Consider the following 24,713-nt stretch of genomic DNA (forward strand, 5'->3'; position numbering starts at 1 on the left):
CATTAGTTCATAGCAATATAATTAGTAACGCTAAGTACAGGAACCACATTAATAGCATTACTAATTGTAAATCTGGAGATAGGAACACAACATGACTGGTTAATTTCCAGGCAATATCTCATGATAATTAGCTGTAGGACATTTGAACTGAACTAGAAAGGTAAGTAATTTAAATTTTTCTACAATTTTTTGTTGTTTGCAATACTAATATCACTCTTTAATGTATGGATCTCGTTTCATCTTCTGATGTTAACATTCCTTCCTTTTAGATTCTCTTTTGGTGTATGCTAAGTACTGATTCATTTTTCTCCCACAAGGAAAATATAGTCATTAAAAAAATGTTTCATTCCATATCAAGTCTTAAGAACAAAATACCTTAAATGACTTACTGCTTTTATTATACTGTGATTGATTTCCAGTGTTTTGGGTTTGCCCCGTGTTTAGTTTGATGCGCCAACTCTCTTTATTCATCACTCTAGCAGTAGCAAACTGGCCAACTTTATGTCTTTGCAAGTGAAATTTTATAATAATAGAATTAAGGAAATATTTTTTCCAAGCTATAATAAGTAGACTATAAGAAAAACTCCAACAACTAGCTATTCTATACTTAAATGCATGCCTCTTGACATGCAGTGATTCTTTCTCTGGCTTCATTGTACAGGGTTTAACACTGTAGTGTCTACTTGTATATAGTTCAGTACCTACAAGGGCGGAGAACACTTCCTTAATTGACATCTTATTTGCTTGCTAAAGGACAGAGTTTAGAACGCACTCTCTAATTTTGTTTTTCTTTTCTGAAGAATTTTGGTGAAATATGTATGAGGTGATTGAAAACAATAAGACCCTTTACTTATAGTATTGGAGTTATAAGATATTATAAAATAGATCATTTCATTTTTTTATTAATCATTTTTTCAGTTAAATTGAGAAGCTCTTCTGAGACAATTTCGGTAATATGCCATTTCAGGCACGTCCTTGTGTTTTTGCTTTTGAATTTTTAACAAACTAGATTACATTTGAAATACCAATTTTTCTCTCTTGGTTTTCCTCATTCTTTTCATATCTGAGCCCATATGTATCTTGCTGCTTCCCTGATAAAGAGAAAAAGAGCCCAAAATGATGATTTCAGCATTTTAGAACTGTGAATGTGGGTAGACTCTGATTTATAATTTGACAAAATTGGTAAAAAATAAGTTAATTGCTTACTGAATTAGTTTATATTTTTTGCTTTTGTAAAGTGATGGCAAGAGGAAAAAGAAAAACACATGGTGGGTGAAAATCCTTGAAGAGTTTATTATTTATATTGGCATTTGAGGATTTTGTGAGAGTAGTAGCTTTATTCGCTTTCTCAAGTTTCCAACTCTTAACAGAATGTGTACTAACCTGTCAAAATGTGCAATGCTATAATTTAGTTGTAATTATTTAATGATTATGTTGTTACTTTTGGCAAGGCATGCCTTAACTGATGAAACAGTTTTCTAGGCACTTACAAAATACATATATAAACAATAGGGAAAGCAGTACTTGGAAGGCACATGATGATTCTTTATTTTCCATTACATTAGTACATTAATGTGTGGTGAGTTTAAAGAACCGGCATGAATAAGTTACTACACTGTACTGTTGGCAATATTGACATTTATGGGCAATTTAATTTTAAGTCTACAATATGTGATTTAATACAGTGCTGCTTTCCCAAAGACGGAGTATGAAGGTGATCTTTGTTCAATAAAACACCTAAAGAAAATAAATTATTTCATCTTTCTGGTGATGGTTAAGGTTAGTAGGAATAGTACTACTGGTTGCTTTACTTTCACCAAGTAATCCTTTGTAAAGTAATAGGTGGTAGTTAATTAGTGCAGCTAATTATTACTGAAAAATAGTGTGTAGCTGAGTGACAGAGGAGTATTTCAACTTAATGATAAAGTTATTAAGATATTTTTCCTTGTAAAAAAATTAAAGACCTTAATGTTAATTAGTTAACATTATTAAATTTATTTTACTTTTGTTTTTGCTATTTGGGAATGGATAGAGTGGCTTTTTCTTTCTTTCTTTTCAGATGATCACATGTATCTGGAAAGCCAAGACAGGTAACAGAACACATGCTGGCTTATTGTGGGGAGTCTGTGTACTCCAAGTGCTGCAATTCTCATGTCATCTGCCCCAGATTACATAGGCTGCCAGAAAGCCTGAGGTTTCCAGGATATATGTGATCTTTTTTTTTAAGTTAATACATGTGTAAATCTGTTGTCGGAAGAAAGTATATATAAATGAAGGCAAGTTTTAGGTGACCTGAGGATTGGACTGTGAAATGATACAATATTTAGAACTTTAATAGCCATGCACTATCTGAAACAGATGCATGTAAGCCTACAGCCTCAGAGGGATGCCCTGGGAAATACTCAGAAGACAGTATTTTATTGTTCTGGATCTTTATTTATCTACCAGCAGATGTCCCTATAAGGCAATAATATCTTAGAGCTAGACCAGCGGATTATGAAAATCAGAAACGGAACCACTCATCATATTTCCAAAGATTAATGGGATTAAATCCACCATGGACTTCAAAATGTTTCCAGATATAGATAAATGTAGTGCAGTGCGAAAGTAAATTTAGTTTACTTCTGAAAACCACATGGAGCAAAATTAAAAAAAAAAAAGAAATTTTAGGAGTTCCCAATCTTTATCAGCACTAAAACCACTTTCTAAAATAAAATAATTGATTATCTCTATGTTTTCAGTTATTTAAGTATTCATTTAGTTAAAAAATACTCAAGGTGAAAAAATGACTCTGAATTCAGTAAAACATTTCTTAACTGGGAACATTATTTTTATACATTCTAGACTATATGCAAATTAACATGCTTCCATAAGACACATTATTCAACTTTCAAACAATTCGAAATGCACATATAGATTTAGGGATTCTGGCAATACCTCTGAAGCTTCCCAGGGGGTGTGTATATAAAAGTTGTGAACCAAAAGTATCCTCTATTCTACCTTTTTATTTAGTGATATGCTACTTCTTGATGGATGAAAAGCAGTGTCAAGAAAACTTGTTGCAAATAATAAATACTGTCTTACAAAGTAATCTCTTCATTGAAAAAACCTATTAAAAGACAAAGTTATCATCAGTATTCATTGGCATTTCTATTTTGATAACTAAATAGCTTTGTCTCCATTTTTATTTTAAGTTCTGAGATACATGTGAAGAATGTACAGGTTTCTTACATAGGTATACACATGCCATGGTGGTCTGCCTGCACCCCATCCACCAGTCGTCTATATTAGGTATTTCTCCTAATGCTGCCCCTCTCCTATCCTCCCCATCCCCCAGCAGGCTCCAGTGTGTGATGTTCCCCTCCTTGTGTCCATGTATTTTCATTGTTCAACTCCCAATTTTATGAGAACATGCAGTGTTTGGTTTTCTGTTTTTGTGTTACTTTGCTGAGAATGATGGTTTTCAACTTCATCTATGTCCCTACAAAGGACAGGAACTCATCCTTTTTTGTGGCTGCATAGTATTCCATGGTGTATATGTGCCACATTTTCTTTATCCCGTCTATCTTTGATGGGCAATTGGGTTGGTTCCAAGTCTTTGGTATTGTGAACAGTGCTGCAATAAATGTATGTGTGCATGTGTCTTTGCCTCCATTTTTGAGATGCAATTGCTATAGAGGCAACAGACCTAAAATAGATGTAATAAAAATTATGGATTTTAAACAAACTAAAATTTCTAACTATCTTTGCCACTTTCTAGCAGTCTGTTAGGGTAAGGTATTCAACATCTAGCATATGTGTCTTCATTTGAGAATAACACTAGATATCTCATGGAATTAATGCAACATTAAATAAGATGATTTATGAACATAGTGTCAGTCCCTTTACTTAACATTCCTCAATAAGTTCTTTTACATTTTATGATTTCAGTAAGTATAGTTGCTTTTTTTGGGGAAAAGGTGCAATTATTTCCTGTTATGGGACTTAGAGAATGGGTCATGATCATGGAAGAGGCAAAAGTGGTGCTGAACTTAGAAGCATTTTGTCAGGCAAGAAAATAAAAATTCAAAAATCTTTTCAAATAGTAGAAATACTTTACAAAACAAGATGTAGAATAAGCAATGACTGTTCTATTGCTGAGCTTCTCAGTCTCCATGGAGTTTATACACCCCAGGCTTCTTCTCTAGTGCTTAGCCAATATTGCAAGTCCTAGACCTATGCAGTGTATGTTCATGAACAATCTATTTCCCTCAACGGCAAGTAATTTTAAAATAGTATCTTTCCTACTCCATAAAATGGAGTAGAAAACCAACTTGATAGGTATTTTTACGTGAAAACAGAAGTTTATAAAGCCTGTTGACACTGAAAAAACTCAGAACATGCCACCCGTGCCATTCAGGCTTATTGATTATTTTGCATTAAAAGAATTTGAAAAAGAGCAGATGCAAAAGGGCACTCTGATCTTCCTTTTTTTCTGAAAGCAGAAGATAAAACTACCATGTGACAAATTTATTTCCTGCACTTGGGAAAACTAAAACATATTCATCTCCAGAAATGAGGAGTGGAATAAAGAGAAATCTATAAAAACAACCCTTGTTAAATTAACCATTATCTTTTTTTTTTTTAATTTTTTATTGGATTATAGGTTTTGGGGTACCTGAGGAGAGCATGCAAGACAGTTGCGTAGGTACACACATGGCAGTGTGCTTTGCTTTTCTTCTCCCCTTCACCCACATTTGGCATTTCTCCCCAGGTTATCCCTCCCCACCTCCCCCTCCCACTGGCCCTCCCCTTTCCCCCCCAATAGACCCCAGTGTTTAGTACTCCCCTTTCTGTGTCCATGTGTTCTCATTTTTCATCACCCACCTATGAGTGAGAATATGCGGTGTTTCATTTTCTGTTCTTGTGTCAGTTTGCTGAGGATGATGTTCTCCAGATTCATCCATGTCCCTATAAATGACACAAACTCATCATTTCTGATTGCTGCATAATATTCCATGGTGTATATGTGCCACATTTTTCCCATCCAGTCTATTACAAATGGGCATTTGGGTTGATTCCAGGTCTTTGCTATTGTAAACAGTGTTGCAATGAACATTCGTGTACATGTGTCCTTATAGTAGAACGATTTATAGTCTTTTGGATATATACCCAGTAATGGGATTGCTGGGTCAAATGGAATTTCTATTTCTAAGGCCTTGAGGAATCGCCACACTGTCTTCCACAATGGTTGAACTAATTTACACTCCCACCAACAGTGTAAAAGTGTTCCTTTTTCTCCACATCCTCTCCAGTATCTGTTGTCTCCAGATTTTTTAATGATCGCCATTCTAACTGGCGTGAGATGGTATCTCAATGTGGTTTTAATTTGCATCTCTCTGATGACCAGTGACGATGAGCATTTTTTCATATGATTGGTGGCCTCATATATGTCTTCTTTCGTAAAGTATCTGTTCATATCCTTTGCCCACTTTTGAATGGGCTTGTTTGTTTTTTTCCTGTAAATCTGCTTGAGTTCTTTGAAAATTCTGGATATCAGCCCTTTGTCAGATGAGTAGACTGTGAAAATTTTTTCCCATTCTGTTGGTTGCCGATCCACTCTAGTGACTGTTTCTTTTGCCGTGCAGAAGCTGTGGAGTTTGATTAGGTCCCATTTGTCTATTTTGGCTTTTGTTGCCAATGCTTTTGGTGTTTTGTTCATGAAGTCCTTGCCTACTCCTATGTCCTGGATAGTTTTGCCTAGATTTCCTTCTAGGGTTTTTATGCTGCCAGGTCTTATGTTTAAGTCTTTAATCCATCTGGAGTTAATTTTAGTGTAAGGTGTCAGGAAGGGGTCCAGTTTCTGCTTTCTGCACATGGCTAGCCAGTTTTCCCAACACCATTTGTTAAACATGGAATCCTTGCCCCATTGCTTGTTTTTGCCAGGTTTATCAAAGATTGTATAGTTGTATGTATGTTGTGTTGCCTCCGGTGCCTCTGTTCTGTTCCATTGGTCTATATCTCTGTTTTGGTACCAGTACCATGCTGTTTTGATTACTGTAGCCTTGTAGTATAGTTTGAAATCCGGTAGTGTGATGCCCCCCGCTGTGTTCTCTTTGCTTAGAATTGACTTGGCTATGCGGGCTCTCTTTTGGTTCCATATGAAGTTCATGGTGATTTTTTCCAGTTCTGTGAAGAAAGTCAATGGTAGCTTGATGGGGATAGCGTTGATTCTGTAAATTAATTTGGGCAGTATAGCCATTTTCACGATATTAATTCTTCCTAACCATGAACATGGAATGTTTCTCCATCTGTTTGTGTCCTCTCTGATTTCGTTGAGCAGTGGTTTGTAGTTCTCCTTGAAGAGGTCCCTTACGTTCCTTGTGAGTTGTATTCCAAGGTATTTTATTCTTTTTGTAGCAATTGCGAATGGCAGTTCGCTCTTGATTTGGCTTTCTTTAAGTCTGTTATTGGTGTAGACAAATGCTTGTGATTTTTGCACATTGATTTTATATCCTGAGACTTTGCTGAAGTTGTTTATCAGTTTCAGGAGTTTTTGGGCTGAGGCAATGGGGTCTTCTAGGTATACTATCATGTCGTCTGCAAATAGAGACAATTTGGCTTCCACCTTTCCTATTTGAATACCCTTTATTTCTTTTTCTTGCCTGATTGCTCTGGCTAGAACTTCCAGTACTATATTGAATAGGAGTGGTGAGAGAGGGCATCCTTGTCTAGTGGCAGATTTCAAAGGGAATGCTTCCAGTTTTTGCCCATTCAGTATGATATTGGCTGTTGGTTTGTCATAAATAGCTTTTATTACTTTGAGATACGTTCCATCGATACCAAGTTTATTGAGGGTTTTTAGCATAAAGGGCTGTTGAATTTTGTCAAATGCCTTCTCTGCGTCAGTTGAGATAATCGTGGTTTTTGTTTTTGGTTCTGTTTATGTGGTGAATTACGTTGATAGACTTGCGTATGTTGAACCAGCCTTGCATCCCCGGGATGAATCCTACTTTATCATGATGAATAAGTTTTTTGATTTGCTGTTGCAATCGGCTTGCCAATATTTTATTGAAGATTTTTGCATCTATGTTCATCATGGATATTGGCCTGAAGTTTTCTTTTCTCGTTGGGTCTCTGCCGGGTTTTGGTATCAGGATGATGTTGGTCTCATAAAATGATTTGGGAAGGATTCCCTCTTTTTGGATTGTTTGAAATAGTTTTAGAAGGAATGGTACCAGCTCCTCCTTGTGTGTCTGGTAGAATTCGGCTGTGAACCCGTCTGGACCTGGGCTTTTTTTGTGAGGTAGGCTCTTAATTGCTGCCTCGACTTCAGACCTTGTTATTGGTCTATTCATAGTTTCAGCTTCCTCCTGGTTTAGGCTTGGGAGGACACAGGAGTCCAGGAATTTATCCATTTCTTCCAGGTTTACTAGTTTATGCGCATAGAGTTGTTTGTAATATTCTCTGATGATGGTTTGAATTTCTGTGGAATCTGTGGTGATTTCCCCTTTATCATTTTTTATTGCATCTATTTGGTTGTTCTCTCTTTTCTTTTTAATCAATATGGCTAGTGGTCTGTCTATTTTGTTGATCTTTTCAAAAAACCAGCTCTTGGATTTATTGATTTTTTGAAGGGTTTTTCGTGTCTCAATCTCCTTCAGCTCAGCTCTGATCTTAGTAATTTCTTGTCTTCTGCTGGGTTTTGAGTTTTTTTGATCTTGCTCCTCTAGCTCTTTCAATTTTGATGATAGGGTGTCAATTTTGGATCTCTCCATTCTCCTCATATGGGCACTTATTGCTATATACTTTCCTCTAGAGACTGCTTTAAATGTGTCCCAGAAGTTCTGGCACGTTGTGTCTTCGTTCTCATTGGTTTCGAAGGACTTCTTTATTTCTGCCTTCATTTCGTTGTTTACCCAGTCAACATTCAAGAGCCAGTTGTTCAGTTTCCATGAAGCTGTGTGTTTCTGGGTCGGTTTCTGAATTCTGAGTTCTAACTTGATTGCACTATGGTCTGAGAGGCTGTTTGTTATGATTTCAGTTGTTTTGCATTTGTTGAGCAGTGCTTTACTTCCAATTATGTGGTCAATTTTAGAGTAGGTGTGATGTGGTGCTGAGAAGAATGTGTATTCTGTGGATTTGGGGTGGAGAGTTCTGTAAATGTCCACCAGGTTTGCTTGCTCCAGGTCTGAGTTCAAGCCCTGGATATCCTTGTTGATTTTCTGTCTGGTTGATCTGTCTAGTATTGACAGTGGAGTGTTAAAGTCTCCCACTATTATTGTGTGGGAGTCTAAGTCCTTTTGTAAGTCATGAAGAACTTGCCTTATGTATCTGGGTGCTCCTGTGTTGGGTCCATATATGTTTAGGATCGTTAGCTCTTCTTGTTGTATCGATCCTTTTACCATTATGTAATGGCCTTCTTTGTCTCTTTTGATCTTTGTTGCTTTAAAGTCTATTTTATCAGAGATGAGAATTGCAACTCCTGCTTTTTTTTGCTTTCCATTAGCTTGGTAAATCTTCCTCCATCCCTTTATTTTAGCCTTTGTGTATCCTTGCATGTGAGATGGGTTTCCTGGATACAGCACACTGATGGGTTTTGGATTTTTATCCAGTTTGCCAGTCTGTGTCTTTTGATTGGTGCATTTAGTCCATTTACATTTAGGGTTAATATTGTTATGTGTGAATTTGATACTGCCATTTTGATGCTAAGTGGCTGTTTTGCCTGTTAGTTGTTGTAGATTCTTCATTATGTTGAAGCTCTTTAGCATTCAGTGTGATTTTGGAATGGCTGGTACTGATTGATCCTTTCTATGTGTAGTGCCTCTTTTAGGAGCTCTTGTAAAGCAGGCCTGGTGGTGACAAAATCTCTGAGTACTTGCTTGTTCGCAAAGGATTTTATTCTTCCTTCACTTCTGAAGCTCAGTTTGGCTGGATATGAAATTCTGTGCTGAAAGTTCTTTTCTTTAAGAATGTTGAATATTGGCCCCCACTCTCTTCTGGCTTGTAGTGTTTCTGCCGAGAGATCTGCTGTGAGTCTGATGGGCTTCCCTTTGTGGGTGACCCGACCATTCTCTCTGGCTGCCCTTAGTATTCTCTCCTTTATTTCAACCCTGTTGAATCTGACGATTATGTGCCTTGGGGTTGCTCTTCTTGCGGAATATCTTTGTGGTGTTCTCTGTATTTCCTGCAATTGAGTGTTGGCTTGTCTTGCTAGGTGGGGGAAATTTTCCTGGTTGATGTCCTGAAGAGTATTTTCCAGCTTGGATTCATTCTCTTTGTCCCCTTCTGGTACACCTATCAAACGTAGGTTAGGTCTTTTCACATAGTCCCACATTTCTTGGAGACTTTGTTCATTCCTTTTTGCGCTTTTTTCTCTGATCTTGGTTTCTCGTTTTATTTCATTGAGTTGGTCTTCGACTTCAGATATTCTTTCTTCTGCTTGGTCAATTCGGCTATTGAAACTTGTGTTTGCTTCGCGAAGTTCTCGTGTTTTTCAGCTCCTTTAATTCATTCATATTCCTCTCTAAGGTATCCATTCTTGTTATCATTTCCTCGAATCTTTTTTCAAATCTTTTTTCAAGGTTCTTAGTTTCTTTGCATTGATTTAATACATGATCTTTTAGCTCACAAAAGTTTCTCATTATCCATCTTCTGAAGTCTAATTCCGTCATTTCGTCACAGTCATTCTCCGTCCATCTTTGCTCCCTTGCTGGTGAGGAGTTTTGGTCCTTTCTAGGAGGCGAGGTGTTCTGGTTTCGGGTGTTTTCCTCCTTTTTGCGCTGGTTTCTTCCCATCTTTGTGGATTTGTCCGCTTGTCATCTGCGTAGTTGCTGACTTTTCGTTTGGGTCTCTGAGTGGACACCCTGAATGTTGATGATGAAGTATTTCTGTTGCTTGGTTTTCCTTCTACCAGTCTAGCCCCTTCGCTGTACGACTGCTGAGGTCCGCTCCAGACCCTGCTTGTCTGGGGTGCACCTCTAGTAGCTGTGGCACAGCGAGGGATGCTACCAGTTTCTTTTTCTGCTCTCTTTGTCCCAGGATGATGCCTGCCTAATGTCAGTCTTTTGGATATAGAGGGGTCAGGGAGCTGCTTGAGGAGACTGTTTGTACTTTATAGGGGTTTAATTGCTGAGCTGTGCACTCTGTTGTTCATTCAGGACTGTTAGGCTGCTATGTTTGATTCTGCTGCAACAGAGCTCATTAAAAAACCCTTTTTTTTTTTTTTTCTCAAATGCTTTGTGTTGAGGGGTTTGGGCTTTATTTTTGGATGTCTGATCAGGTGTCCTGCCCAGCTAGAAGGCAGACTAGCCACTGTTTGGCTGCCGAGGCTCTGCCCTGCTGTTGTGTGATTCGCGCTGTTCCTGCCGGCTCTGCTGTGGTCTCCACCACGCCCTGCGGCAGAGTCTCTTCGTTGTAGCGTGTTGCCTCAGCAACGGCTGGCTGCGTCAGCAATGGGCGTGTATCTCAGTTGGGGCGGGTTGCCTCGGCAATGGCTGGCTGCATCAGCAGTGGGCGTGTATCTCAGTTGGGTCGGGTTGCCTCGGTAGTGGTGGACGCCCCTCCCCCACAGAGCGTCTCGGACCGTCTGCTCGGGATAGTTTGAAATCGCGGTTTTGTTCGTCCCACTGGGTATCCCAATCCCTGCAATCCCCTGGGCTGGCCTACTGTCCAAGTCTCGTTCAGTCTCAAGTCCAGCCCTCTCAAGTCTCAGGTTGCCAGTTCAACAGGGCACCCGGACAAGCGCGCCCTGTGGGGATTGCTGGGTAGTGCCGGCCGCCGCCGCCCCGGCTGCCGGCTTTGCCAGGCAGACCTACTGCCTGGCGTCCCGTGTCTTTTTTATACTTGGGAGTTTCCCCATTCTGTGGGCAACAAAGATCAGTCTGGAAATGCCGCTCTGACTCACCGTTTGCGGATTCAACGAGAAGAGCTCCAATCCTGGGTTGTTCTCACAGCGCCATCTTGAGTCCTCCCCCAACCATTATCTTTATAATTACTAGTTACTTTTTTACTATTAACTGTCTTAGCCCAAACCCCTTTGTCTTGTTACATTTTCATAATTTTCTACTCTTTGTTTAACCCTGTATGTAAGTGTTTTACTCTGTTTCTTTGAGTCTTTATTTTATCCTTAGAACTCCCATGTACATGTAAAATTTTACTGAATAAAATGTGTATGCTTTTCTCCTCTTCATCTGTTAATATCAGTTTAATTTTTAGGCCCAGTCAGAAACCCTAACAGGGTAGAAGAGAAATTTTCCATCTCCTGCATTATACACTCACAGTCTCTACAAGTATGGGCACTTTTGTATAGATGTTTTAGAAACACACATCACAGAGTTACATGAGAAAGAAAGAGAGCCTTTGGAGAATCACCATTACTGGAATATTAGAAACTATGGATTGTAGTTGAGGAAACACCTCAAGGAGGTGAGTGTCAACCCTGTACATCTCTAAAGAAGACAAGGTCAGGTAGGAGAATCTGGAAATAGGAGTGTGCCTGGCACAGGCATCCTGGTAATAAAACAGAGGGATTTCTGAGGTTGAGTGTGATTTCAATCAGTGAACAAACTGCCCAACAATATATTTTAATAAAGTAATGAATTTCTTAAGTGTGCTTCCTGAAGCATATACCATTATGCCTTGTGGGCTTAACATTAGTGAACAGTTCCTAAGGAAAAGTTCTAGAATCACCCAAATAATGCTGTTCAGGAACAATGATTTCCAATTGACCATTTTTCATATAAGATATAATTTAGCTTACTTGGAATGGCAGTGACTTGCCTTGATTCAAGGAATCTGTGTACTCAGACTGACATGTGCTATGGTTTGAAAGTCCCCTCCAAAACGAATGTTGAAATGTAATTACCATTGTCTTGATACTGAGAGATGGGACTGTTAAGAGGTGATTAGGGCAGGAGGGCTCTGCCTTTATGAATGGATTAATGTCATTATCATTAGAGTAGGTTTGTTATTGTGAGAATGGGGTTTTTATTTTTATTTTAGGTTTTGGGGTACATGTGAAGAACATGCAAAATTGTTGCATAGGTACCCACATGGCAGTGTGATTTGCTGCTTTCCTCCCCATCACCTATATCTGGCATTTCTCCCCATGCTATCTCTCCCCAACTCCCCACCCCACACTGTCCCTCCCCTATTCCCCCCAACAGACCCCACTGTGTAGTGCTCCCCTCCCTGTGCCCATATGTTCTCATTGTTCAACACCCACCTATGAGTGAGAACATGTGGAGTTTGATTTTCTGTTCTTGTGTCACTTTGTTGAGAGTGATGGTTTCCAGTTTCATCCATGTCCCTACAAAGGACACGAACTCATTGTTTTTTTTATGGCTGCATAGTATTCCATGGTGTATATATGCCACATTTTCCCTGTCCAGTCTATCATTAATGAGCATTTGGGTTGGTTCCAAGTCTTTGCTATTGTAAACAGTGCTGCAGTAAACATTCATGTGCATGTGTCCTTATAGTAGAACAATTTATAATTCTTTGGATACATACCCAGTAATGGGATTGCTGGGTCAAATGGTATTTCTATTTCTAGGTCCTTGAGGAATCGCCACACTGTCTTCCACAATGGTTGAACTAATTTACACTCCCACCAACAGTGTAAAAGTGTTCCTATTTCTCCACATCCTCTCCAGCATCTGTTGTCTCCAGATTTTTTTAATGGTTGCCTTTCTAACTTGTATAAAATGGTATGTCAATGTAGTTTAGATTTGCATTTCTCTAATGACCAGTGATGATGAGCATTTTTTCATATGTTTGTTGCCTCATATATGTCTTCTTTTGTAAAGTGTCTGTTCATATACTTTGCCCACTTTTTGATGGGGATGTTTGTTTTTTTCTTGTAAATCTGTTTTAGTTCTTTGTAGATTCTGGATATCAGCCCTTTGTCAGACGGGTAGATTGCAAAAATTTTTTCCCATTCTGTTGGTTGCCGATTCACTCTAATGACTGTTTCTTTTGCTGTGCAGAAGCTGTGGAGCTTGATTAGGTTCCATTTGTCCATTTTGGCTTTTGTTGACAGTGCTTTTGGTGTTTTGGTCACGAAGTCCTTGCCTATGCCTATGTCCTGAATGGTTTTGCCTAGATTTTCTTCTAGGGTTTTTATAATGTTAGGTCTTACGTTTAGGTCTTTAATCCATCTGGAGTTAATTTTAGTCTAAAGTATCAGGAAGGAGTCCAGTTTCTGCTTTCTGCACATGGCTAGCCAGTTTTCCAAACACCATTTACTAAACAGGGAATCCTTCCCCTTTGCTTGTTTTTGTTAAATTTGTCAAAGATCAGATGGCTGTAGATGTGTGGTGTTGCCTCCGAGGACTCTGTTCTGTTCCATTGGTCTATATCTCTGTTTTGGTATCAGTACCATGCTGTTTTGATTAGTGTAGCCTTGTAGTACAGTTTGAAGTCTGGGAGTGTGATGCCTCCAGCTTTGTTCTTTTTGCTTAGAATTGACTTGGCTCTGCAAGCTCTCTTTTGGTTCCATATGAAGTTTCAGGTGGTTTTTTCCAGTTCTGTGAAGAAGGTCATTGATAGCTTGATGGGGATAGCATTAAATCTTTAAATTACTTTGGGCAGTACAGCCATTTTCACAGTTTTTCCTAACCATGAACATGGAATATTTCTCCATCTGTTTGTGCCCTCTCTTATCTTGTAGAGCAGTGGTTTGTAGTTCTCCATGAAGAGGTCCTTTACATTCTTTGTTAGTTGTATTCCTAGGTATTTAATTCTCTTTGTAGCAATTGCAAATGGCAGCTCGTTCTTGATTTGGCTCTCTTTAAGTCTTTTATTGGTGTATGGGAATGTTTGTGATTTTTGCACATTGATTTTTTTATCCTGAGACTTCCCTGAATTTGCTTATCAGTTTAAGGAGATTTTGGTCCGAGATGATGGGGTCTTCTTAATAGATACAATTGTGTGATCTGCAAATAGACAATTTGACTTCCTCCTTTCCTAATTGAATACTCTTTATTTCTTTTTCTTGCCTGATTGCTCTGGCTAGAAGTTGCAATACCATATTGAATAGGAGTGGTGAGAGAGGACATCCTTATCTAGTGCCAGATTTCAAAGGGAATGCTTCCAGTTTTTGCCCATTCAGTATGATATTGGCTGTTGGTTTGTCATAAATAGGTTTCATTATTTTGAGATACATTTCATCAATACCTAGTTTATTGAGGGTTTTTAGCATAAAGGGATGTTGAATTTTGTCAAAGGCCTTCTCAGTATCTATTGAGAAAATCATGTGGTTTTTGTGTTTGGTTCTGTTTATGTGGTGAATTATGTTTATATACTTGCGTATGTTGAACCAGCCTTGAATCCCCGGGATGGAGCCTACTTGATCATGGTGGATAAGCTTTTTGATGTGCTATTGCAATTGGCTTGCCAGTATTTTATTGAAGATTTTTGCATCTATGTTCTTCATGGATATTGGTCTGACATTTTCTTTTCTTGTTGAGTCTCTGCTGGGTTTTGGTATCAGGATGATGTTGGTCTCATAAAATGATTTGGGAAGGAGTCCCTTTTTTTTGGATTGTTTGGAATAGTTTCAGAAGGAATGGTCTCAGCTCCTCTTTGTATGTCTGGTAGAATTTGGCTGTGAACCCATCTGGACCTGGGCTTTTTTTGGGTGGTAGGCTATTAATTGTTGCCTCAACTTCAGCCCTTGTTATTGGTCTATTCTGGGTTTTGACTTTTTCCTGGTTTAGGCTTGGGAGTATGCAAGTGTCCAGGAATTTATCCATTTCTTCCAGGTTAACTAGTTTATAGAGTTGTTTGTAATAATCTCTGATGATGGTTTGTATTTCGGTGGAATCTGTGGTGATATCCTCTTTATTATTTTTTATTGCATCTATTTGATTATTCTCTCCTTTCTTTTTTATTAATCTCACTAGTGGTCTATTTTGTTGATCTTTTTGAAAAACCAGCTCCTGAATTTATTTATTTTTTGAAGGGTTTTTTTTTGTGTCTCTATCTCCTTCAGTTCTGCTCTGATTAGTTATTTCTTGTCTTCTGCTAGGTTTTGAGTTTTTTTTTTTTTTTTTGTTCTTGCCCCTCTACCTCTTTCAATTTTGATGATAGGGTGTCGATTTTAGATCTTTCCTGGCTTCTTATGTGGTCATTTATTGCTATATATTTTCCTCTAGACACTGCTTTAAATGTGTCTAGAGATTTAAACCAGAGATTCTGGTATGTTGTGTTTTTGTTCTCATTGGTTTTGAAGAGTATCTTTATTTCTGCCTTCATTTCACTGCTTATCCAGTCAACATGCAAGAGCCAGTGTTTCAATTTCCATGAAGTTGTGTGGTTCTGAGTTAGTTTCTGAATTCTGAGTTCTAACTTGATTGCACTGTGGTCTGAGAGACTGTTTTGTTATGATTTCCATTCTTTTGCATTTGCTGAGGATTGATTTATTTCCAATTATGTGGTCAATTTTAGGTGTGATGTGGTGCTGAGAAGAATGTATATTCTGTGGTTTTGGGGTGGAGAATTCTGTAAATGTCTATTAGGTTTGCTTGGTCCAGGTCTGAGTTCAAGTCCTGGATATCCTTGTTAATTTTCTCTCTCATTGATCTAATATTGACAGTGGGGTATTAAAGTCTCCCACTATTATTGTGTGGGAGTCTAAGTCTCTTTGTAAGTCGTTAAGAACTTGCTTTATGTATCTGGGTGTTCCTGTATTGGGTGCAATTATATTTAGGATCGTTAGCTCTTCTTGTTGCATTGATCCATTTACTATTATGTAATGTCCTTCATTGTCTCTTGACACGAACAAAGGTTCAAAATAAAGGGATGGAGGAAGATTTACCAAGAAAATGGAGAGCAAAAAAAAGCAAGAGTTGCAATTCTAGTCTCCGATAAAATAGACTCTAAACCAACAAAGATCAAAAGAGACAATTGGGGAAATTTTACTGGATAATATCCTGAAGAATATTTTCCAGCTTGGATTCATTCTCTTCATCACATTTGGATACACCTATCAAATGTAGATTAGGTCTCTTCACATAGTCCCACATTTCTTGGAGACTTTGTTCATTCCTTTTTATGCTTTTTTCTCTAATCTTGCCTTCTTGTTTTATTTCATTGAGTTGATCTTCAACCTCTAATGTCCTTTCTTCTGCTTGGTCAATTCAGCTGTTGAAACTTGTGTATGCTTCGTGAAATTCTCATATTTTGTGTTTCAGCTCCATCAATTCACTTATATTCCTCTCTAATCTGTTTATTCTCATTAGCATTTCTTCAAATCTTTTTTTAAGGTCTTAGTTTATTTGCATTGGGTTAGAACATGTTCTTTTAGGTCAGACAAGTTTCTTATTACCCACCTTCTGAAGTCTGTTTCTGTGAATTCATCAGCCTCATTCTCCATCCAGCCTTGTTCCCTTGCTGGTGAGGAGTTGTGATCCCTTGGAGGAGGAGAGGCATTCTGGTTTTGGGTGTTTTCATCCTTTTTGCACTAAATTCTTCCCATCTTTTTAGATTTATCTACTTGTCATTTTTGTAGTTGTTGACTTTCAGATGGGGGTCTCTGAGGTGACGTCCAGTTTGTTGATAATAAAGTTATTTCTTTCTGTTTCTTAGTTTTCCTTCTAACAGTCAGGTCTCTCTGCTGTAGGACTGCTGAGGTCCACTCCAGGCCCTGCTTGCCTGGGGATCACCTGCAGTGGCTGCAAAACAGAGTTGCTGCCAGTTTCTTATTCTGCTGTCTTTGTCCCAGAAGGATACCCACCAGATGTCAGTCTGAGCTCTTCTTTATGAGGTGACTCTTTGGATACATAGGGATCAAGGAGCTGCTTGAGGAAACAGTCTGTTCTTTATAGGAGCTCAGTGCTGAGCTGTGAGCTCCATTGTTCCATTCAGTGCTGCTGGGCGGGTACGTTTAAGTCTGCTGCAGCAGAACTCATAAACACCTTTTTTTCCCCCCAGGTCCTCTGTCTCAGGGAGTTAGGGCTTTATTTATAAGTTTCTGTTCTGCTACTGCCTTTTTTCGGGGCTGCCCTGCCCAGAGAGGAGGCAGCCTATTCACAGTCTGCCTGCAGAGGCTTGCTGAGCTGCTGTGGGCTCCACCCAGCTGCCATGTGAACTTCCCTGCAGTCCTGTTTATAGAGGTATATTTAGAACTGCCTCTGCAATGGCAACCCACCTCTGTATTGGTGGACTCTCTCTGTAAAGGCAGATGCCCCTCCCCCACAGAGCTGGACCATCCCAGGTTCAGCTGTGCTTGCTGTGAAACTCTCAATCCAGAGCGTTTCAGATTGCTGTTTTTTGTGGGGTGGGAATGGCCGAGCCTGATCACCTGGCTCCCTGCCTCAGACCTCCTTTTTTTTTTTTTTTTTTTCAGTTGAATGGATGACTCTGTCTCTCAGGTGTCCCAGTTGCCAGTTGAAAAGGTGCCTGGATTTGTGTGAGATTTTGTTCAGAGACCCGTTGAGCTGGCTGAAACAACTGCACTGGGTGCTTTTTCACGCAGGAATCTCCTGTCCTGGCTCCTTGTTTCAGTTCCCTTTTTATTTTTCAGTTTAATGGGTGACTCTATCTCCCAGGTGTTCCAGTCACCTGTTGAAAAGGCAACTGGATCTGTGTGATTTTCTGAGTGGCAACCCCCTGTGCTGGCTGAAACAGCCATGCTGGAGATTTGTGGTGCTTTTTCACCAGGGAATCTCCTGGCCTGGCTCCCTGTTTCAGTCTCCTTTTTATAAGTAGAATGGGTGACAATGCATCCCAGGATCTCCAATCACCAGCTAAAACAGCACCCAGACCCATGTATTTTGTGCGGAGACCTGCTACACTGGCCACCCTTGGGGCTCCCCCACCTGGGAATCTCCTGGTCTGTGTGCAATAAAAATCCATCTGGAAATGCAGTGTCCACTCACCCTCTGTGCTTTCGTTGGGAGCTGCTCCTAATTGGCCATCTCAGAGCTTGAAATTTTGAAAATGGTTTGTTATAAAGTGAATTTGGCCTCCTCTGTCTCTTGCTGTTGCCTTTCTCGCCTTTCTGAGTTCTGTCCTGGAATGACACAGCATGAAGGCTCTTAATAGATGTCAACACCCTGCTCTTGGACTTTCCAGCCTCTAGAGTTGTGAACTAAATAAACTCTATTGTTTATAAATTATGCAGTCTGTGGTATTCTCTTATAGCAACACAAAACAGACTACAGCAGTATATGTTAAGCAATGGTATGAATCTTTCTGGTGAAATGTTCTTAGTTTTAAGCAGATTCTTAAAGCAGCCCATGACGGCAACCAAAGGTATCCTCTTTCTCTGTTCTTTATCACATCACCCTCTTCTCAGTTACTCAGGATCAAAACCTCAATATATCTGGCAAATATATATTTTTCTCTCTCCCCCATTTCTAATCAGTAACTATGGTTTCTTTTACTTCCACAAGATTTTTTAGATATATGCTCCTTTTCACCAATGCCTTTGCTTTTGTTCAGGTTCTCATCTCCTCTGATTTGACTTTTGCAACTGGTTTCTCAGCCAGTAGTCTCCTTCCCTCAATGTAATCAGTTAACCCAGTTTTCTGGAAGTAATACTTTGATCATAAAACTTCACTTATACTCCTTCCTCCAGGAAGTGGAACTTGATTTAGCTTTCCACACCACCCCTTCAACAGCCAACCCTTGACTACATTTAAAAACTTATTTCTAATGAACAGAGTATGGGAATGGAAAAATAGTAACTTTACAGTGGAGTGATCTGGTAGACACTGCCTTCATCAAACAATTGAAGCTAATACCACCAGTGATATTATGTTGGTATCATGTACTTTCTAACAGGATGTGAAAGACATTTTGCTTCTATGGTACTCCTTTCCAAAACCCATAACCTCAGTCTAAAAAAGAGGAAATTCTACATTGAGGATGTGATTCAAAATTCTCAAAGTTTTGAAAAACTGAGAAACTGCCACAGGCCAGAGGAGACTAAAGAGGCATGATAATTAAAAGTGTTATGGCATCCTGTATTGGATGCGGGAATATAAAAAGACATTAGTAATTTAGCAGTGTTATTTTTCTGGTTTTGACACATGTGCCGTGATTGTTGTATGAAATGTTAACATTAGGGGCAAATGAGTAAAGGTATATGAACACTCAGTAGTATCATGCAAACTTATTCCAATGTAAAAACAAAAGTTTATTTTAAAAATCTCTGGTTCTTGATTCTCAAATATAGCTGTATATAAGAACTATAATAAGAACTTTTCAAAAACATATATTTCAGGGCTATATCCTTGGAGATACTGATTCTGTTGGCCTGGACAGAGTTGAAGAAACTGTACATTTTAAAAACACTCTTCAAAAAGATTCTGATATGCTGCTAGGCATGGGAATAACAGTTTCAGAGAATTAAACAGAGTAGATTGCACATTATCCCAGGAATCTGTGGGCAACTTGAGCCTTTAAGCACTCACATTCTTTCCTCACAACCAGAAAATAAATTCATCTTTGCTTAGCTCACAGGGCTTTCTGGAAGTCTTAGATTTTGCTTCATGTGTTACTCACCCATTATCTTTAATATTTCTTTCTCTTTCTCTCTCTCTCTCTCTCTCTCTCTCTCTCTCTCTCTCTCTCTCTCTCTCTCTTTCTCTCTCTGTCTCTCTCTTCTCTTTTCTTTCTCTCTGGAAGGAAACACAAATTAAGATATATAGATTGTCAAATAGTGAATTTCCAGCCCATTCTAAACTTACTCTTTCATAGTGAGAAACCAGTACTTCTAATGAGACAACAGCCTACTTTAAACAGACCAAATGTTTGAAAATAAAATTTTTATTTACTCCCAGTTTGGGGGTTCATTAAAGTACTTACTGGTAAGTAAGTATTGTCCATCTCATGTGTTTTAATAAATAGATAAACACAAAATAAGCTGATCTTTAATTGATTTTAGGAAAATAGAAGGTGCTCTTAAGATAACACATAGTCCCTTGATAGATTAAATAGTGCTTTGTTTTTTAAAAAATTAAAATAGCAAAGCTTTCCACATATTTTATTTGATTTAATCCTCAGAATAGTCCTGTGAAATAGGTAGTTTTCAACTTCACTTCACAAATGAGAAGATTTGGGCACAGAGTATTTAATTTGCCCAAAGTCATACAGCTAGTAAGTAGTGAGGCCAGGTTTACATCCTGGGATGTTGATACTCAGGGACTACTTTCTGATCCAATGAGATGTACTGCTGCCCTATAGAAATATGCTTGGCACAACTTTAAGGTAGTGAAAAGAATTTGTTACTCCAGCTGGATCTAGACTGCTCTAAACACTAAATGGCAAAATTGGTGTGCATGGCTGTATACCATTTGCACAACAGTTAACTTTAGATTTCTAACATTTTTCCATAGTTTGTACTTTCTTATAAAATATGACCAATGTTGTTTTGTGTGTGTGTGTGTGTGTGTGTGTGTTATTTTTTCTGTCAAGGCTCTTTGGTATGCTACATTTGTTTCTTATATACTAAGCAGCTAGTTCCGAGATTCTCCAAGGCTAGGAAGATCCAGGATCCAACATAGTATGCTGTGAGTGTTAGGTGTCTGGAGGTAGGGAGTAACATTTTGAAAAGCAGCAACTTCTTTTTAAAGTGTCAAGAACGTCAAGTAGAAATCATCACAGGCTGACATCAACTAACCCTCTTACCCAAGGTCTCTATGCAACTAATTACACTAACCTCAAGTCTCTACAAAACGACTGGGTAGGTTTGCTTGTAATGTGTTCTCAGTGAATTTCACAAAATAAATAACTAAAACAAGCCTGTGTTGTCACTTCTGGAAAACTCCAGTCTATTACAATGAAGAGAAAGCACCTGTTTAAAAATATTCTGGGTGATAAATCATAGAAGGTTGCATTAATCAAGGCAGCCTAAAGTTGATAAGTGCAATTATGGATTTGTCACCCTAGGGAAATATCTTGATCAAGCCTCCTCAAACCCCAGCATAAACATCCCTGCAAACCTCAAATTCTTGCCCAAAGACGGCTGCACCTAATTTGGGGACCTCCTTAGGGTATTGAAAGCCTTCTGGCAGAGCCTTATCCAATATCCACAGTAATGAAACCGTGTTCTGGTGAGATCTATTAATGGTGTAATGATGGAGCACCCCTACTACCAATTGGCAGCAGTATTCACACATCAACACATCACAAGTGAAGAGAAACAAAAAGCAAAACTTGGGTCCTGTCTTCTGTTTTCATATATTACAGGAATTTTACATAAATTAATAGATAGATTAGCTGGATCTCACCATTCAAAGAGATGTCTACATTTACCACAGTTGACTGCTTTTAAATGTCATAAAATAGAATTTTTAAGGCAATGTCATAATTCAAAAAAGTAAAAAATATATTTAAGATCAAAATGTGAAGAATTAAGCAACCATTGTTGCATATTTTTAAATTGAGAATTTTTCATTGATAGTTGATATCAGTTATTAGGTGTGGTGTCATCAGCAAAACATTATTTTTTCTACATATCACTCCTGAAACTGATAAGCAACTTCAGCAAAGTCTCAGGATATAAAATCAATGTGCAAAAATCACAAGCATTCCTATACACCAATAACAGACTTAAAGAGAGCCAAATCAAGAATGAACTGCCATTCACAATTGCTACAAAAAGAATAAAATTCCTGGGAATACAACTTGCAAGGAACGTAAGGGACCTCTTCAAGGAGAACTACAAACCACTGCTCAACGAAACAAGAGAGGACACAAACAGATGGAGAAACATTTCATGTTCATGGTTAGGAAGAATCAATATTGTGAAAATGGCCATACTGCCCAAAGTAATTTACAGACTCAACACTATTCCCATCAAGCTACCATTGACTTTCTTCACAGAACTGGAAAAAACCACCTTGAACTTCATATGGAACCAAAAAGAGAGCCCGCATAGCCAAGTCAATTCTAAGCAAAAAGAACACAACAGGAGACATCACACTACTGGACTACACACTATACTACAAGTATACTTCAAACTTTACTTCAAACTATACTACAGTAATCAAAACAGCATGGTACTGGTACCAAAACAGATATAGACCAATGGAACAGAACAGAGGCATCGGAGGCAACACAACATATCTACAACCATACAATCTTTGATAAACCTGACAAAAATAAGCAATGGGGAAAGGACTCCCTGTTCAATAAATGGTGTTGGGAAAACTGGCTAGCCATGTGCAGAAAGCAGAAACTGAACCCCTTCCTGACACCTTACACTAAAATTAACTCCAGATGGATTAAACACTTAAACATAAGACCTGGTACCACAAAAACCCTAGAAGAAAATCTAGGCAAAACCATTCAGGACATAGGCATAGGCAAGAACTTCATGACCAAAACACCAAAGCATTGGCAACAAAAGCCAAAATAGACTAATGGGACCTAATCAAACTCCACAGCTTCTGCACGGCAAAAGAAACAGTCATTAGTGTGAATCGACAACCAACAGAACGGGAAAAAAATTTTTGCAGTTTACCCATCTGACAAAGGGCTGATATCCAGAATTTACAAAGAACTCAAACAGATTTACAGAAAAAAAAACAAGCCCATTCAAAAATGTGCAAAGGTTATGAACAGGCACCTTACAAAAGAAGACATACATGTAGCCAACAAACATATGAAAATATGCTCATCATCACTGGTCATTAGAGAGATGCAAATCAAAACCACATTGAGATACCATCTCACGCCAGTTAGAATGGCGATCATTAAAAAATCTGGAGACAACAGATGCTGGAGAGGATGTGGAGAAATAGAAACACTTTTACACTGTTGGTGGCAGTGTAAATTAATTCAACCATTGTGGAAGACAGTGTGGCGATTCCTCAAGGACCTAGAAATAGAAATTCTATTTGACACAGCAATCCCATTACTGGGTATATATCCAAAGGACTATAAATCGGTCTACCATAAGGACACATGCACATGAATGTTCATTGCAGCACTGTTTACAATAGCAAAGACCTGGAATTAACCCCAATGCCCATCGATGGTAGACTGGACTGGGAAAATGTGGCACATATACACCATGGAATATTATGCAGCAAACAAAAATGATGAGTTCATGTCCTTTGTAGGGACATGGATGAATCTGGAGAACATCATTCTCAGCAAACTGACACAAGAACAGAAAATGAAATACCACATATTCTCACTCATTAGGTGAGTGATGAACAATGAAAACACATGGACACAGGGAAGGGAGCACTACACACTGGGGTCTATTGACGGAATAGGGGAGGGACAGTGGTGGGGGGAGCTGGGGAGGGATAGCATGGTGAGAAATGACAAATGTGGGTGAAAGGGAGGAAGGCAGCAAAACACACTGCCATGTGTGTATCTATGCAACTATCTTGCATGTTCTGCACATGTACCCCAAAACCTAAAATGCAATAAAAAAATAAATAAATAAAACCATAAAACACTGTAATGTGAAAAAAAATTTGGAAATTCTGTTTGGATGCTGAAATATGCAGACCTTCTAAATTCTGATGTTAATGAACTAACTTCATTTTAAGGGCTATGTCTGTTCCTTTCCACCAAGTTTATTGTGCACATTGCAGGCTACACTGTTTTCATTTCTTCTGATATGAAACCATCTATCATCAGCTCCTTCTCCCATGTTTTTGTCTTGTCATGATAGATCCCATAGATCCCACATGGTATTGCTGCTTGGTATTGTTAATGCTTTGTGTGTGCATCCCATATCATGCTATCACTTTTTTTTTTTTTTGAGACGGAGTTTCGCTCTTGTTACCCAGGCTGGAGTGCAATGGCGCGATCTCGGCTCACCGCAGCCTCCGCCTCCTGGGTTCAGGCAATTCTCCTGCCTCAGCCTCCCGAGTAGCTGGGATTACAGGCAGGCGCCACCATGCCCAGCTAATTTTTTTGTATCTTTAGTAGAGACGGGCTTTCACCATGTTGACCTGGATGGTCTTGATCTCTTAATCTCGTGATCCACCCGCCTCGGCCTCCCAAAGTGCTGGAATTACAGGCTTAAGCCACTGCACCCGGCCCATTCTATCACTTTCTAATAACTGATAAGTCCCTTTAGTATGGGAATTACCACACTCTTGTATTTTCAAAGTTCTTATTCCGTCTCATACTCAATTTACATTTGATAAGCAATAACGTTTTTTAAAAAATGGTGCCACTTGTGCTTCTTGAATAATATGGAATTCTAAATTATAAGATGTAATGTTTCCAGGAAGGGATGTCATTATAGGAGAGAAAAGCTTTCTTTCCTCACCCTTCACTAGGTTCATGGCTGAGACCCCTATAATAAAGGACAGATTAACAAAAGGAAAGCATACAAATTTATCTGACAGAAGTTTTATGTGACATAGGCAACATCAGAAATGAAGACCCAAAGAAACTGAGAAAAGCTGTATTTTTATGCTCAGATTTGATGAACAGCGGGCAGTTGTGTACAAGTGTGGACTAAAGGGAGTGTGATCTAACAGTAATATACTGGGAGTAACAAACAGCAAGGCCTGTTTGTCCAGATTCTTGGTGTCTCTGACATTTCTCTTCTCAAGGTATCAGAAGGATACGTGTCATAAGAGCGTCTTTGGAGAGAAGGGGAGGAAAAGATCAGAAAGTGATCTTCCTAGTTTTTATGGCTTGCTTCATGGGTGAAAGGTGAGGGGAAGATGACAGTGGGCTTCCAACTTGTGCTGTTTTCTCAATTTCCATAGTAGCAATATTTTGGAGTAGTGTTTTCCTGCATCCTCATC

At 38.8% G+C, this 24,713-nt stretch overlaps 2 long non-coding RNA genes across 7 annotated transcripts in view; one reads left to right on the top strand and one right to left on the bottom strand.

The window, feature by feature from the left end:
• Positions 1 to 24,713, top strand: part of LOC144579906 (uncharacterized) — a 535,694-nt gene that overhangs the window by 507,351 nt on the left and 3,630 nt on the right. The window lies entirely within an intron of this gene.
• Positions 1 to 24,713, bottom strand: part of LOC118148894 (uncharacterized) — a 164,959-nt gene that overhangs the window by 35,223 nt on the left and 105,023 nt on the right. For all 3 annotated transcript variants that reach the window (XR_013528568.1, XR_008477466.2, XR_013528567.1), the window contains exons 3-4: positions 19,492 to 19,607; positions 17,862 to 17,995 (exon numbers count right to left, since the gene is read on the bottom strand). This is a non-coding gene — a long non-coding RNA (uncharacterized LOC118148894). The remainder of the gene's footprint in view (positions 1 to 17,861; positions 17,996 to 19,491; positions 19,608 to 24,713) is intronic.

This window comes from Callithrix jacchus, chromosome 17 (genome assembly GCF_049354715.1).
Source record: "Callithrix jacchus isolate 240 chromosome 17, calJac240_pri, whole genome shotgun sequence".
In the NCBI taxonomy this organism is placed as follows: Eukaryota; Metazoa; Chordata; class Mammalia; order Primates; family Cebidae; genus Callithrix; species Callithrix jacchus.